The following is a 14,500-nucleotide window of genomic DNA, read 5'->3' as shown; positions in this document are numbered from 1 at the left end:
CTAGATAGATAGCTAGGGAAGATATCCTTCCATTACTCAAAGTTGAGCTAATCCACCAGAGGAATAAAAATATTTAAAATGTTTAATCTTTTATTCCATTATTTCAAAATATATGAAGCAAGAAAAATAACAACTTACAGGTGTAATAGACAAATATACAGTTAACTTGGGAGGTCTTTGTAAATCCTTTCATGAGGGAAAGTGCCCAAAGGAGATGATTTCTGATGAGAGGTCCAGGGGATGCTGTCTGTTCTATGGGTACTATACCAAAGACTTAAGTGTGAGCACTGCTACAGGATAGTCTATATACTGATGGCTCAAATCTTCCAAGTATGTAAGTTAGCTGAAAGTAAAAATTTCCTGTGTCAACGATTGCACATGTACTTGTCAGAGCTCTAGGGAGGGCACTGAAAAGTATATTTACAGAGTCACAGAGAAAATTTGTTCCATAATAATATCGAACAGCAATGAGACTATTGTGGATGCTTGGCATTGTTGTAAATATTAACTTGCTTAGTGTTCTCAAAAATTCTTTCATTGTAATTTGATGTTATTTTATGGTTGTTTAATTTTTTCCTTTTTGTGTGGCCTGGGGGCCTGTCGGCCTGGCACTGTCCCTGAGCTCTTCAGCTCCAGGCTACTGACCTACCACCGGGCCTAGGCAGTGTCCTTGAGCTCTTCAGCTCAAGGCTACCACCCTATGCTTGAGCCAAGCTCCACTGCCCATTTTCTAGAGGTTAATTGGAGATAAGAGTCTCAAGTCCTATTGTGCCTGGGCTGGCTTTGAACCTTGATCCTCAGATCTCAGCCTCTTGTGTAGCTAGGATTATAGGAGTTAGCCACTGGTGTCCAGCTTATTTTTTTCCTTTTCCCTCCTACCATTCATCCCTTCTTTCATCATCTCTCCTTCCCTTCTTTTCTCCTCCCTTCTTTTTTTCTCTTATGCTAATGATGGAAAACAGAATCACTGAACTACATCCCCAGCAGATCAGCAGAATATCTAATTTTATAGATAAGGATTAATCTAGGCAATAGAAAGTAAATTTGCCTAATGTCATAAATTGCTGAAATGACATTCAAACTAAAGCTGTCTTATAGCTTTGGCTTCTCATCTAACTATATTGTCTAAGACTGCTGGGTGCTAATTAGCAATTTCTTGGTTCAATTTGATTCTGAAAAAAATTTGATGGCTTTAAAATTATGCTTTACATTATTTTTATTTGTGCCATATGCCTTAAATATTGATGTGAGGAAATAATATTTAAATGTGTACATATTTAAATTTACAGAAATGACCATCATACCATCAGTGTATTGGCTAATCCTGAGGAGAAAACATGTCAAATTTATGATCAATCAGATAGCATGTGATGAAAGCTGATTTTTACTATCTTCCTTTTTTTGATAAAGTAAAAGCTAGGTAGTGTTTTAAAATTCTTAACTAAGAAATTCTCTTAGAGTTTAAAAATACAGATTTACTAATAATCTAAGACTGAAGCAAAACCTATAGAAAAAGTATTTTCAGACATATTGGTTTTCATACTAAAAAAATTGAAGTGTGAAAGTAACAAATGCTTGGAATTGTAGAGATGAAAATATAGATCTAATCCTTAATCAGTTGAAATGATCACTAATAAATGAAATCCAGAAATAAAATCCCATCTCAGCATGATCCCAAATACCAGCTTTTTTTCATAATTAGAGAACTTATTATTGGAAGTATTAACTCTTTCTTCTACTTTAAGCCTCCTTAAGATTTCTTCAAATTATTTAGCTGCAATGCAAAAGATTAAGATTTTAAATTAGGTGAAAAAAATAATTAGGTGAATCAAAATAATGCAAAACAAACATTTTTATGAGTTTTAGAGAAGTCTGAAAACCTGAACAAAAGGAATTATTCAAATGTCATCCCATTTAAATGGTAAATGCTCTCTGACATCTTTTTCAGTTTCTTGGCAATGAGTGAACTAGGGATGTGGATCCTTGTTTTTGAATGTCCTTTCTTTCCATTCTCCCACTCTTAGGCATCTTCATGCCTTCCATATGTCTGGATCAATCTGTTGATCTCCCTCACACTTTCCCATCCCCCTCAAGATGCTAGTGAGTCATCTGAGGTCCTTGATGTGTTCAGAAATTATACAACATTGTTTATTGTTTTTTCCTTTTTATACAGTTATTTCCCTTATCCATTTCTTGATTCTTCTTTGCTGACTGATGGTAGATTACTTTCAAAAACAAAATGGCATAGATAATTGAATCTGTATCTTCATAAAAGAAACTAGGTTCATAAACATTGCAAGAAAAGTTCTATTGAAATACATTGTGAAGAGGATCTGACACACCATATAACAATCTTATATACAATATGTGGCTTTTAATTCAGGAATTATTCAACAAAAAGAGAAAACTCACAATGGAAAGATTTACCATTTTCCTTTGAAATTCTCATGTATTTTGAGAAGAGTGGAGAAAACACATTTCAGTAGGCTTGGCAGTCACTCAAATTTGTGTGCTCTAAGTTTAGAACCAAACTCAATCTGCCCCCTGTTCAAGTTCTGTTCTGTGCTGGCAAAATACCACTTGCTTGTTCAGAGGGAGAAGGATGCAAAACTTTAGAATATGTGACAAACTTAGTGAACACAACAATTACATTATTCGAAGCTTAAGTAACACAGGGGTGACTTTTTCCCTCATATATGGCTATAGAATAAATAAAACACATTTAGTGATACTTCTTTGACATTTAGTAAAACTTAACAATGTTTAAAATTGGTTCAGGTCAATTCCCTTGATTTTCTAAGGTGCTATGATTTCCTAGCTCTTATTTCTATTTTTTCATCATCATCTCCTTTCATATTTTAATTGTTTTTGTAGTATTTGAAATCCACCTATTTATAATAATGTGTTAAGGTACAAAACTGATATGCAAAAATATACCATAATCTATTTATATTTACTTATTTACCTAAATAAAATGTATATGTGAATATTTAAAGCATACATATGCAAATATTTTGAGCATATCTATTTATACAAAGTTTGGACTATTCATTTCATATAAATAGGTATTTTAAATTATTTTGCATACCAACCCTGCAAAATCTGATGGGTAGATCTATGTAGCTATGAGTAAGCCATAAGAGTAAAACCTACTGAAGGGGGGTGTGTGGGGGGGGAGGGAAATGGGTACCAAGACATGTGAAAGGGTATCAATGTATGTGAATTAATGCACCTTCTATCTGGCAAATATCATGTAACCCTTTTACTAATTACAATAAAAAAAATAAAATAAAAAAGAGTAAAACCTACTGAAAAGATTCAGGGGATGGAAGCATAAAAATAAACTTTGGCACAAGAAGTTGGAAAATTACATGTGATTTTTAAGATTAACAATCTGAATTTTTAGTAGGCTTTGTTCTCTATTTGTTGTTGTATCTTATTTGTATCTCAATAATATTTAACACAATATTCCTATTCTTTTTAATCTCTTCAGACTACTTACTGTATAGTGTATTTTTAAAATCAGTCTCAGTGTATCAGTCATATTTGAGTCATATTGACTCAAAATACAGGGTCAGTAGGGTACTGAAGAGCCATTAGTACTACCTCTATACCCTACTTCATCCACCTCCACAAGTGTGGCTTTATATGATGTTATAGTTATAAAATAACCTGTGAACTAAGATTCTTTGGCTTTATATCCTGGCTTGGTGGTGTGCAAATGTATATAAATGTATTAACTGAAATATGAGAGATTCAAGGGAGATCTCAAATAGTGTAATTCCTTAGAAGGGCCAAGTTAGAGTTCAGCAAAAGTAGAAATCAAGGGGAAATAGGTAACTAATGAAGAGGAGAAGAAATGGAGAATGCAGTCAAGAATTAAACATAGGAAGTGGCGTTATGGCTCTAGGGGTAGGGCGGTGGCCTTGAGCCAAAGAGCTCAGGTACAACGCCCAGGTCCAGGGTTCAAGTCCCACGATGGACAAAAAGAATTGAATGTATATTCTACAGAATTAAAAAGATTGAGGGATACAGTCCCAGTTATCTAATATCCTTGATTTGTTTGACTCTGCATTTTTATATAGAAACTTTTTACCTGTGCTGAGGAACACTAGTGTTTTCTCTACCCCTTTCTTTAATATTTTTATGCCTTCTGCCTTACATTGAGGTCTTTGATCCACTGTGAATTGATTCTGGTTCAAGCTGATATACTGGGATCTGATTTCAGTTTTCTAAATGTGGATAGCCAATTTTGCTAACAGCATTTGTTTGGCTTCCAGCTTATGTTTTGGCTCCATTGTCAAATAGTAGATGGCTATAAGTTTGTGTCTTCTGTTCCATTGGTTCTCTGGCCTATTTTCTGCCTGTACCAAGGTGTTTTTATTACTATAGCTTTGTAATAGAGTTTGAAGTTTGATATTGTTAGTCCCTTAACACTGTTTTTCATGCTAAGGATTGCTTTAGCTATTCAGGGTCCTTTGTTACTCCATATAAATTTTTGGAATGTGCTCAATATTTCATTGTAGACTGTTGTTGGGATTTTGATGAGCTTGATTGAATCTGTATATTGCTTTGGGAATTTTTGTAATGTTCATGATGCTAATTCTTCTAATTTGGAAGCATGGAAGGTCTTCCTATTTCCTTAAAGTTCTTCAGTTTCCTTTTTAAATTTTTTTTTTTAATTTTCACAATAGAGATCCTTCACATCTTTGGTTAAGTATTCATTTATTTTTTTGAGACTATTACAAATGGGATTGCTTTCTAGATTCTAGTCTTAGTCTTCTCATTGCTGGCATATAGAAAAGTTACTGATTTTTGCATGTTCAACAACTCTTTCCAAAAAGGAAATGCAAATCAAAACAATACTGAGATTCCACCTCACCCCCATTAGAATAGCCAATATCGAGGGAAATGGGGACCAAGTCATGTGAAAGGGTGTCAATGTATGGGAATTAATGCACCATCTTATCTGGCAAATATGTAACCCTTCTATTAATTACAATAAAAATATATGAAAAAAAGAATAACCAATATCAAGGAAACTAACAGTAATAAATGCTGGTGTGTATGTGGCCAAAAGACAACTCTATTTCACTGTTGGTAGAAATGTAAGCTACTTCAACCACTTTGAAAAAAGGCATGAAGTTTCCTCAAAAAACTACATATAGCTGAGCATGGTGGCTCAGGTCTGTAATCCTAGCTACTCAGGAAGCTGAGATCTGAGGATGGAGGTTTAAAGCCAGCCCTGGCACTAAAGTGTATGAGACTTTCATCTCCAATTAACAACCGGAAAACCGAAGGTGGCGCAGTGGCTCAAGTGGTAGGGCAGTAGCCTTGAGCTGAAGAGCTCAGGGACAGCGCCCAGGCCCAGAATTCAAACCCCATGACTAACAAAAACAAACAAACAAACAAACAAAAAACCTAAACATAGAGGTACCTTATGACCCAGCAATTTCACTCCTGGGCATAAATCTAATAGAACACAAACAAGCTAACAGCACAACCATATTCATAGCAATATTATTTACCATAGCCAACATATGAAATCAGCCCAGATTCCCTATCAGTGTATGAATGTATCAAGAAAATGTGGTATATTTACATAGTTGAATTCTGCTCATCCATCAGAAGTAATGATATTGTACTATCCATAAGGAAATGGATAGACTTTGGAAAAATTTTATTAAAAGCATAAGCTGAACCCAGAGAAACATAGGTTGCATGGTTTCCCTCCTTTGTGGTAGCTAGACTGTGCCTATAAATTTACAAGTAAACACACGGGGTGGTAAATAAGGTGTTAGAGAATTAACTGAAGTGTAGTGTACTCTATGGAGAACACAAATAGTCTAATATTTTAAAAAGACTAAATCAGAGCCTAACAAAATAAGTACCAGGAAACGGATACTTGCAAGAGGAAAGAAGTGGGGTCAAGGGGAGAGGGATAATAGAATGAAGGGGGAATGGGGGAAAATGCAGACATATACCACAGAATTGAGAAACATAAGGGATGAGGGCAGCTAAAGGGGGAGGGGAAGATAATGAAGCTATGACCCAAATTATGATGCATTGTACAAGTAAATTGCTTTAAGTGGCAAAAAAAATTCAATGCATAGCCTAAAATGAACATAAATAAGGGAAGGTGAGAGGTAGGTGACGTTGGTCAACATGCACTGTATTCATAAACTGTTTTGGTGAATAACAACCTCTTTTTACAATTGTTTAAAGACAATAAAAATATTCAATGAAAAAGAATGAGGGAATGGGTAGGTAGGGGAGGATAGAAGAGAATATTGGAAGGGGTGATATTGATCAAAAGATTTTACTCATAAACTTTTATTAAAAGGCAGTTCCTGGGCTGGGAGTTTAGCCTAGTTATAGAGTGCTTGCCTAGCATGCATGAAGACCCAGGTTCGATTCATCAGTACCACATACATAGGAAAAAGTTAAAAATAGTACTGTGGCTCAAGTGGTAGAGCTCTAAGAGACTTGAGAAAGACCAAGGACAATGCTCAGGCCCTGAGTTCAAGACACAAGACTGGAAAAAAAAAGCAGTTCCTTTGTGCAGCTACTTAAAGATAATAATAAAAAGAAAAATAATATTGGTTGTGCTACTTTGTGACTACCTGATTTGGGGTGAGTTGTTTTAGCCTCGGTGTCTCACTTTTTTTCCATTTTTTAAAAATTGTATTTTATTGTTGGGGTAATGTATAGAGGGGTTACAGTCACATTTGTCAGGTCGTGAGTGCATTAATTCTCAAACCTTGATACCCCTTCTCATGTTTTTGTCCCCCCTTTTTTCCCTCCACCTCCTCCCTATCATCTTGTTTTCCCCCTTCCCTTCTCTGTTTCAAATAAACATATATACAATATACCAGATAACAATGTCAGATACAGAAACTACATGAGATTAACCACCAGGGGAAAAAAAGAGGAAAGAAATAGCTTCACATAATACATTAAGAATAACACTTTCTCTTTTAGTAAAAGTATGATAACTTATGTTGCTGGATATGTCTGAGATGTTTATGATTTTGTTTTTATAATATGTTAGAGTCTGGTACATTGTACATTTTCATTACTTTATTTCTTGTTCCTATGGATTAACCACACTAGAATTAGTTTTTAAAACCCATCAATTGTTCTTATTCATGATGGTAATAGCTGCTTTTCTTTTTCTTGTCTTTTTTAAAGATTGAAGCAACGTTTGCATTACCTAAAATTAACTATTGAAAGTGTAAAATTTGGCTACATTTAGTATATTTTTAGTGAAGTGCAATCTTCACCTCTATTAATTTAAATGCCTTTTGTCACATAGTGTAGGTCCTCTCCTTTCTTAGTTTGTTAAATGTTTTTGTCATGAAATGGTCTTGGATTTTGTCAGATGCTTTTTCTCTGTAAATTGAGATGATCATGTGGAATTTTCTGCATCCACATCAGACCAGTTTAATAGATTTAGTGGTTGTATAGTGAGCCACTCTTGCACCCCTGGGATAAAGTCACATTTGGTTGTAGATATATAATTGTCTTAATAAGTTCTAGAGTTGGTTTGTTAGTCTCTGGTCAAGGAGTGTTTTTAAATTTATTTTTGTCATTGTGATGTATAGTGGAGTTACAGTTATATTTGCCAGGTAGTGTGTATATTACTTCTTCAACATTGATACCCCTTCCCAAGTTTTTTTTTCCCACTTTCCCTCCCTCCGAATTTGTAAAATTCATTTCCAACTCTCATCTTGTGAATATCACTTTGTCACATTGTCTTGTTTTTCCCTTTGTCTTCGCTTCCCTAGTTTACCTTATTTGTTCTAATATTAGTATGGTTAAATTAAGATTTTTCTTGGTGGTCTTTTGCTTTGAATACCTTTTTTATCATTTTATTTCCAACTTGTATCTTTGGACAGTATAAGACTAATACTTAGTCTTATATTTTTATTCTGCTTTCTACATGTTAATTGGAGTAAGATTTATTTATAACTAATTACTGGCAAGAAAGGTCTTTGCCATGTTGCTATGTGTAGTCTGTAAATTATAGAATGCTTGTTCCTGAATTCTTCTGTTAATACATTTATTTGTGATTAGTTTTATGAATATTCCATTTTGATTTTCTATTTGTATATTTTAACTTTTTCTTCAGTGATTAAACTGGAGATTTCAATGAGAAACTTTACAACTTACAAACCTCCACTTTTTTTTTAACTCTTCTTTTTTTTTTTTGTCATAAAGTCCATGTGCATACATTTTGGTCCCATTAGCCTGATTTATAATTAGTTTAACATAGTTTTTTTTTAATCATGAGGAGAAAAATAGTAGTTATAAACCAAAAATATAATATTACTGATTTTTACATTTATTTGTGGAGTTGTTACTTATTATTTCTTTTTCTTTTCATTTCAGCCTTGAGGATACTTCTTAGCATTTCTTGTGGAGTGAGTCTGCTAATGATGAGTACCATTATCTGGGAATTTTTTGTAGTTTATTTTTATGAAGAGTATTGCTGGAATTAAAATTCTTCTCTGATAAGTTTTTACTTTTAGCACTTTACATTATACTTCTGCTTTCTTGCTTCCATGGTTTCTGAAACAGAATTGGCCTCTAAGTGGATTGAGGAATTTTTTGTTTGTTTGTTTTTTCTTTAGTAATCATTGTTCGTTTGATACTTTCAAAGTCTTTATCCTTTAAGAATATGACTAAAAATAATTTTTGGTATGAATCCTTTCCATGAATCTCTTTCAGTTTAATTCTGTCTGGAGTCTGTAATGTTTCTTGGATTGTAGGTTAATAAACATCTTCAAATTTGAGAAGTTTTTGGTTAGTATATTAGTGCTTTAAACATTCTTTTTTAGTGGCTGGGAGTGTTGCCTAGTGGTAGAGTGCACCTAGCATGAAGCCCTAGGTTTAATTCCTTAGGTACCACATACTCAGAAAAAGGCAGAAGTGGTGCTGTGGCGCGCTCTCTCTCTCTCTCTCTCTCTCTCTCTCTCTCTCTCTCTCTCTCTCTCTCTCTCTCTCTCTCTCTCTCTCTGTCTCTGACAGTCTCTGTGTCTCTGTCTCTGTCTGTGTCTCTGTCTCTGTCTCTCTCTCTCTCTCTTTCTTTCTTTTTTTTTTTTTTTTGCCAATCCTGGGCTTGAGCTCAGGGCCTGAGCACTGTCCTTGGACTTTCTCAAGGTTAGAGCTCTACCACTTGAGCCTCAGCACCACTTCTGGCTTTTTTCTATGTATGTGGTACCAAGGAATCAAACCCGGGTGTTCATGCATGTTAGGCAAGCACTCTACCACTAGGCCAAACTCTTGGTCCCATGCTTTCCTTTTTGTAAGCTTTGTAAGTTTTTGTTGACAACTAAAGATTTTCAATATTGTAGTAGGACAACTCTGAATTTCCTCCCCTCCCACACATTTACTTATTGTGAATCATTGTTTAGTAGTGATATTTGTGAAGCATTTATGTATTTGTGTGAGTGTGCATGAGTAGATTTGACCACCAATGTCATTGCTCTGTTTGCTTTCTTATCAGTTTATATTTTCAATAGAAGGCTCACACCCATAATCCTAGCTACTCAGGAAGCTGAGATCTGAGGATCAAGGTTCTAGCCAGCCTGGGCACAAAAGGACCTGAGATTCTTATCTCCAATTAACCCCTAGAAAATGGGAAGTGGGGCTTGGTTCATGGGTAGGGTAGTATCATTGAGCTAAAGACCTTAGGAACAGTACCCAGGCTTTAAGTAAAACCTTTGTCATTATAAGTTGAGTGTATCAAACATTTGTTATAATAGTACAAAATAATAGTAGAAAGCTAGCTAACACATTTTCCTACTGTTAGCATATGACAAACTCCTTATCACAAGGTGTGGAGAAGAATGAGCCTGGACTGGATGATTCTCAAATCCTCCATAATATATTTGAAATCTCACTTCGTTATTTCATCCCATGCTGAGCTAGAATTAGACCTTTTTGTGAAGTACCTAGTGTTTACCTAAGTCTCAGAACACTTGTGAGCCTGTTAAAATATCTGGGCAACTCCACAGTTAATATTTATTCTTCTCCGGTTTTCTGTGATGGCTTTTCCAGTCCAACATTTTCACTAGTTTCAATATATGCAGAGTGAAAATAAGTATTCATCCCACTGGGGTTCAGGGACTGTATCTTTTTTTATGCATTTGTCATAGCCTACCCTGGCACACAGTTGATGTCCCCTGGATTGTCATTGATCCAAATCTTACAGATCTTAGGTCTATTGTCATCTGAAAAGTGGTGTAGCTGTAGTGTTTCTCCTAGAATAAATAGGCACAAATGCATATACAGAGAATACACATGTAAATTCTGGGGAAAATGAATATTGTAGATCTTTAAAGCTTTAATGCTCTCTGGGTTGCATGACCACAGTTTTGCTTGTTAAAAAAAAAAAAAACTATCACTAGAAGATGTTGATTTGTCTTTGTGTTCCCATGTTGCTTGGGTTTTGAAGAAATCTGAAATCACACCATGTGAAGTGATTCCAATGCCCAGAAAAAGCAGGAGCTTGAGGTCTTGTTGAGTCAAATGCAGTCCAAGATGACTTTGTGTCCATTGTCTCTCGGTCATGTCTCACTCCTCAAGAGTCACTCTCAGCACACATAGATTGCCATGCCAAAATATATGGGTGTACATAGAGGTGGGGGGCAGGTGTGCAGCTTGGTATTGTAACCTGCCAAATCTGCTATACTTTGCATTTCTGGCTCTTTAATCCACTTGATTTCCAACTGCAGGCACTCAGCAGGATTGGGTTTTCATCAAAGCCATATGTACATTGTTCTGAATTTTCATTGCAGCTTCTTGCATACATTATTTTTGGATTCCTGTACTATTGATTTTTTTTTTTTTGCCCCCTTCTCTCTTTCTGGCCCCGCTCGCTCCGGCCCTGCTCGCTCAGGCCCCACTAGCTCCGGCCCCGCTAGCTCACTCTGGCCACCACCCGGTTGGGCTCCCCTTGCTTGCTTTCGCTCTCTGTCGCTTGTTGCAGTCTCGTCTCTGGCACTTCCGGCTTGGTTGTGTCTCGTCTCTGCCACTTCCGGCTTGGTTGTGTATGTGGGATACCGAGGAATCGAACCCGGGTTCTTGTGCATGCTAGGCAAGCACTTTAACCTCTAGGCCAAACTCCCGGGCCCCTGTACTACTGATTTTTACTTTAAACACATATTTAGACCAAGGATTAAATTACTCCTCTCATATTCTGTGACTTGCTATGAAAATTATTTATTTTTTGTAGAGTCTTTAGACTCTAGATTTCTAACTGATTATTCTTTGTTGTGAACTATTAAAACTTAATCTACAGGAGAGCCGTGGAATTATAATTTGAAGTAAAAAGAAATTGGTTCTAAATTTTAAGTAAGAATAAGATCACATTTGGCCTCTTAAAAGTCTTTTTCTTTCTCCCTAGTGTATACAATATCAGTTCCATTTTTGAGGACAATTTGGGCATGAGTTTGTATTTATAGTGCCATAGAAAAAGTAGATTTGTGGCTCATGTTGTAGAACACTCACTTTGAGCACAAAAAGTCAGGGACAACACCAGGCACTGAGTTTGAGTTCAAGCCCCAGGACTGGCATTCACTTACACCTACCTCACCACCACGCCCCCACACACCAAAGTAAATCCAAAAGATGTCTTAACATCATAAAGCTTTTTTTTATTTTTTTATTTTTTTGCCAGTCTTGGGCTTGGGCTTAGGGCCTTGGACTTTCTCAAGGCTAGAGCTCTACCGCTTGAGCCTCAGCTCAAGCACTCCACCACTAGGCCAAACTCTCGGCCCCTCATAAAGCTTTTAATATATCTCATCTTTACAGAGCCTGTGGATATTTGTTAGGCTCTGATGAGGAATGATAGAATGCAGTAGGTCCCTGTCTTCAGGAATAAATGGTATATAGGAAAAATGACTAACATGATCTGAAGAGGAAGCCAGTAAACTCTACAAATGTAGAGGAAGCAGCACTTTAATCAGTTATGGAAGGGTTTGTAGAGGATTTTACTTCAAATGAGTTTATAGTTTTACATTATTAGAGGTTGACCAATGGAAGCATATTAAGTAGGCATTTTACCTCAGAAAAATGAATATCTTTTGATTTTTACTTAACTTTTATTAAACAACTAGCAAGAGAGAAGGATTCCCACTCTCTCCACTACTCTTTAACATAGTAATAGAATTCCTAGCCAGTGCAATAAGGCAAGAAGCAAACATAAAGGGGATCCAAGTAGGGAAAGAGGAAATAAAACTATCTCTCTTTGCAGATGACATGATTCTGTATTTAAGGTATAGACTCTACTCCCAAGCTCCTTGAGCTGATTCAAAACTTTGGAAGAGTAGCAGGCTATAAAATTAACCCTCAAAAATCAATTGCCTTCCTTTATGCCAACAGTGAGAGGAATGAGGCAATAATCAGGAAAGCAACTCCTTTCACAATAGCCTCAAAGAAAATAAAGTACCTAGGAATTAGCTTAACTAAGAACGTAAAGGACCTTTTTGATGAAAACTTTAAAACCCTGAAAAAGGAAATTAAAGCAGAACTAAGGAAGTGATTGTTGTTCTTAATGAACTATGTGAAGCTATTTCATTTTTCTTCTTTTCCCCTTAAGGTTTATCTCATGATATTACTGTATCTGACTTTGTATACTTGGTATATTGTATATTTGTTTATTGTGTATTTGAAAATGGGAAGGTAAAGGAAAAACAAGATGAGTGGGAGGGGGTGTGGGGAAGAGAAAATGAGAGCAAAAACATGGAAAGGGTAACTGTTTAAAAAGTAATGTACCCACTACCTGATGAATGTAACTGCAACCCCTCTGTACCTCACCCCAACAATGAAAGTAAAAAATAAATATAAAACCAACAAAAAAGAACAGTATAAAGTTTAGCATTTATGAACTGTCCATACCTGAATTTTTTATTTAGTATTTTCAACCCATAAGTGATTATTAATAACACCACAGAAAATTACTACTACCATTTTCATTATTCTATTCATTTAGTTATTCTAACTAAACCAATTATTCAGTACAGAAAAAAACAACCATTCTGTTACAAATCTCATATATGGTGTGGCAGTAGACTTCTATAGCAAACAGTGTTTTCTTCAAATTTTCTGTGTGATTTTCTTAATAAAATACTGTTTACTGTTACTCCAATAATATTAGTGTCCTAATGATGATGAGGAGTAATAGGGTGTAGTAATATACTTGTAGATGAAGAGGGGGGGCAGAAATACACACCTAGAGACAGAGCACATAGCTCCTGACCTATGGCTTTCTATGTTGCTGGGTAAAGTATACCAGTATAAACATCTTGTTTTCTACTTTCAGTAAAATAAATTATAATAAATTTAAAATTCAATTAATTTAAAAAACAAGTGTTATATAAGATTATTTTGCCTAACTTTATGATAATGTAAATGGTTTGTGTATGTACGTAGGATGACCTAAGCTGTGATTTTGTAATTAGGTGTATTAAATGCATGTTTTAGGATATTTTTGACTTGTGATGAGTGTATAGAGCATAACCTCCTTCTTAGTCAAGGAGCATCTATATATTATTACAATTATTCAGTTTCATTATTAGCTTTTGTTTTTAATTTCTCTCTCTCTCTCTCTCTCTCTCTCTCTCTCTCTCTCTCTCTCCCCCCCCCTCCCTCCCTCCCTCCCTCCCTCCTTCTCTGTCTCTCTCTCTCTCATAAGAATTAAATTTAGGCTGGGAATTTGTCTAGTGGTAGAGAAAGTGCTTGACTAGCATGCATGAATACCTGGGTTCAGTTCTTTGGTACCACATACACAGGAAAAGCCAAAGTGGTACTGTGGCTTAAGTGGTAGAGCCCAAGGACAGTGTTCATGCCCTGAGTTCAAGCCCCAGGACTGTCAAAAATATTATGATATATATGTATATATAGGAGAAAAAATATGTGGGGTTTGGTAATTCCTTCAGAGGTATTTCACCTTTGGATAAAGCAAGAATGACTGTATTTTAAAATACAAACTAATGTTTTTTTTGTATGTAGAACAACTGAAAGGATATTTACCCCTCCTCTCTAGCTAGACTCATTTTCTACACTGTCCTGTCCTGGTCCTTTCTTAGACCTTAGGCTGGGTTCTGGGGCAGAAGATGTTGCATTAGAGAGAACAAGAGGAAGGTTATTCTTACCCCTGAGTGCCTCCCTGGAGGATTGTATGGGGAAAATAAGGCATCTCTCTTGAAAGCTAGCTTCTGCTAGAGGGTCCCCAGGCAGCCACTCTTTCTCCTGGCTTTCTGTGTTCTTGGAATATTCCATTCTTCTTTACTTGAACCCCCCTCTCTGCTCACAACTTTGCAGTCTCTATTTAACACTCCTCACGTTACTCAGCTTGAGTGTGCCATCTGCTTCCCTCCAGGACCCTGACAGAAACACAGAAAAACCAGATTAGTGAACTGAGATACTTCTAGAAATTAGAAATATATTTTTATTTTCTCCATATGTTAGATTGGTTTCCACTTAGAAATCAAGC

The 14,500-nt window shown here is 35.8% G+C and overlaps 1 long non-coding RNA gene across 1 annotated transcript in view; it reads left to right on the top strand.

Annotated features, from left to right (window-relative positions):
- Window positions 1–8,426, top strand: part of LOC150058711 (uncharacterized) — an 82,814-nt gene extending 74,388 nt beyond the window's left edge. Inside the window, exon 3 of the long non-coding RNA XR_016536649.1 lies at window positions 8,392–8,426. This is a non-coding gene — a long non-coding RNA (uncharacterized LOC150058711). The remainder of the gene's footprint in view (window positions 1–8,391) is intronic.
- Window positions 8,427–14,500: the final 6,074 nt, after the last annotated feature.

The sequence above is a fragment of the Megascapheus bottae genome, chromosome 9 (assembly GCF_031878675.1).
Source record: "Megascapheus bottae isolate mThoBot1 chromosome 9, mThoBot2.hap1, whole genome shotgun sequence".
In the NCBI taxonomy this organism is placed as follows: domain Eukaryota; kingdom Metazoa; phylum Chordata; class Mammalia; order Rodentia; family Geomyidae; genus Megascapheus; species Megascapheus bottae.
Note: the sequence above shows the minus strand (reverse complement) of the source record. Positions and strands in the feature narration are given on the sequence as shown.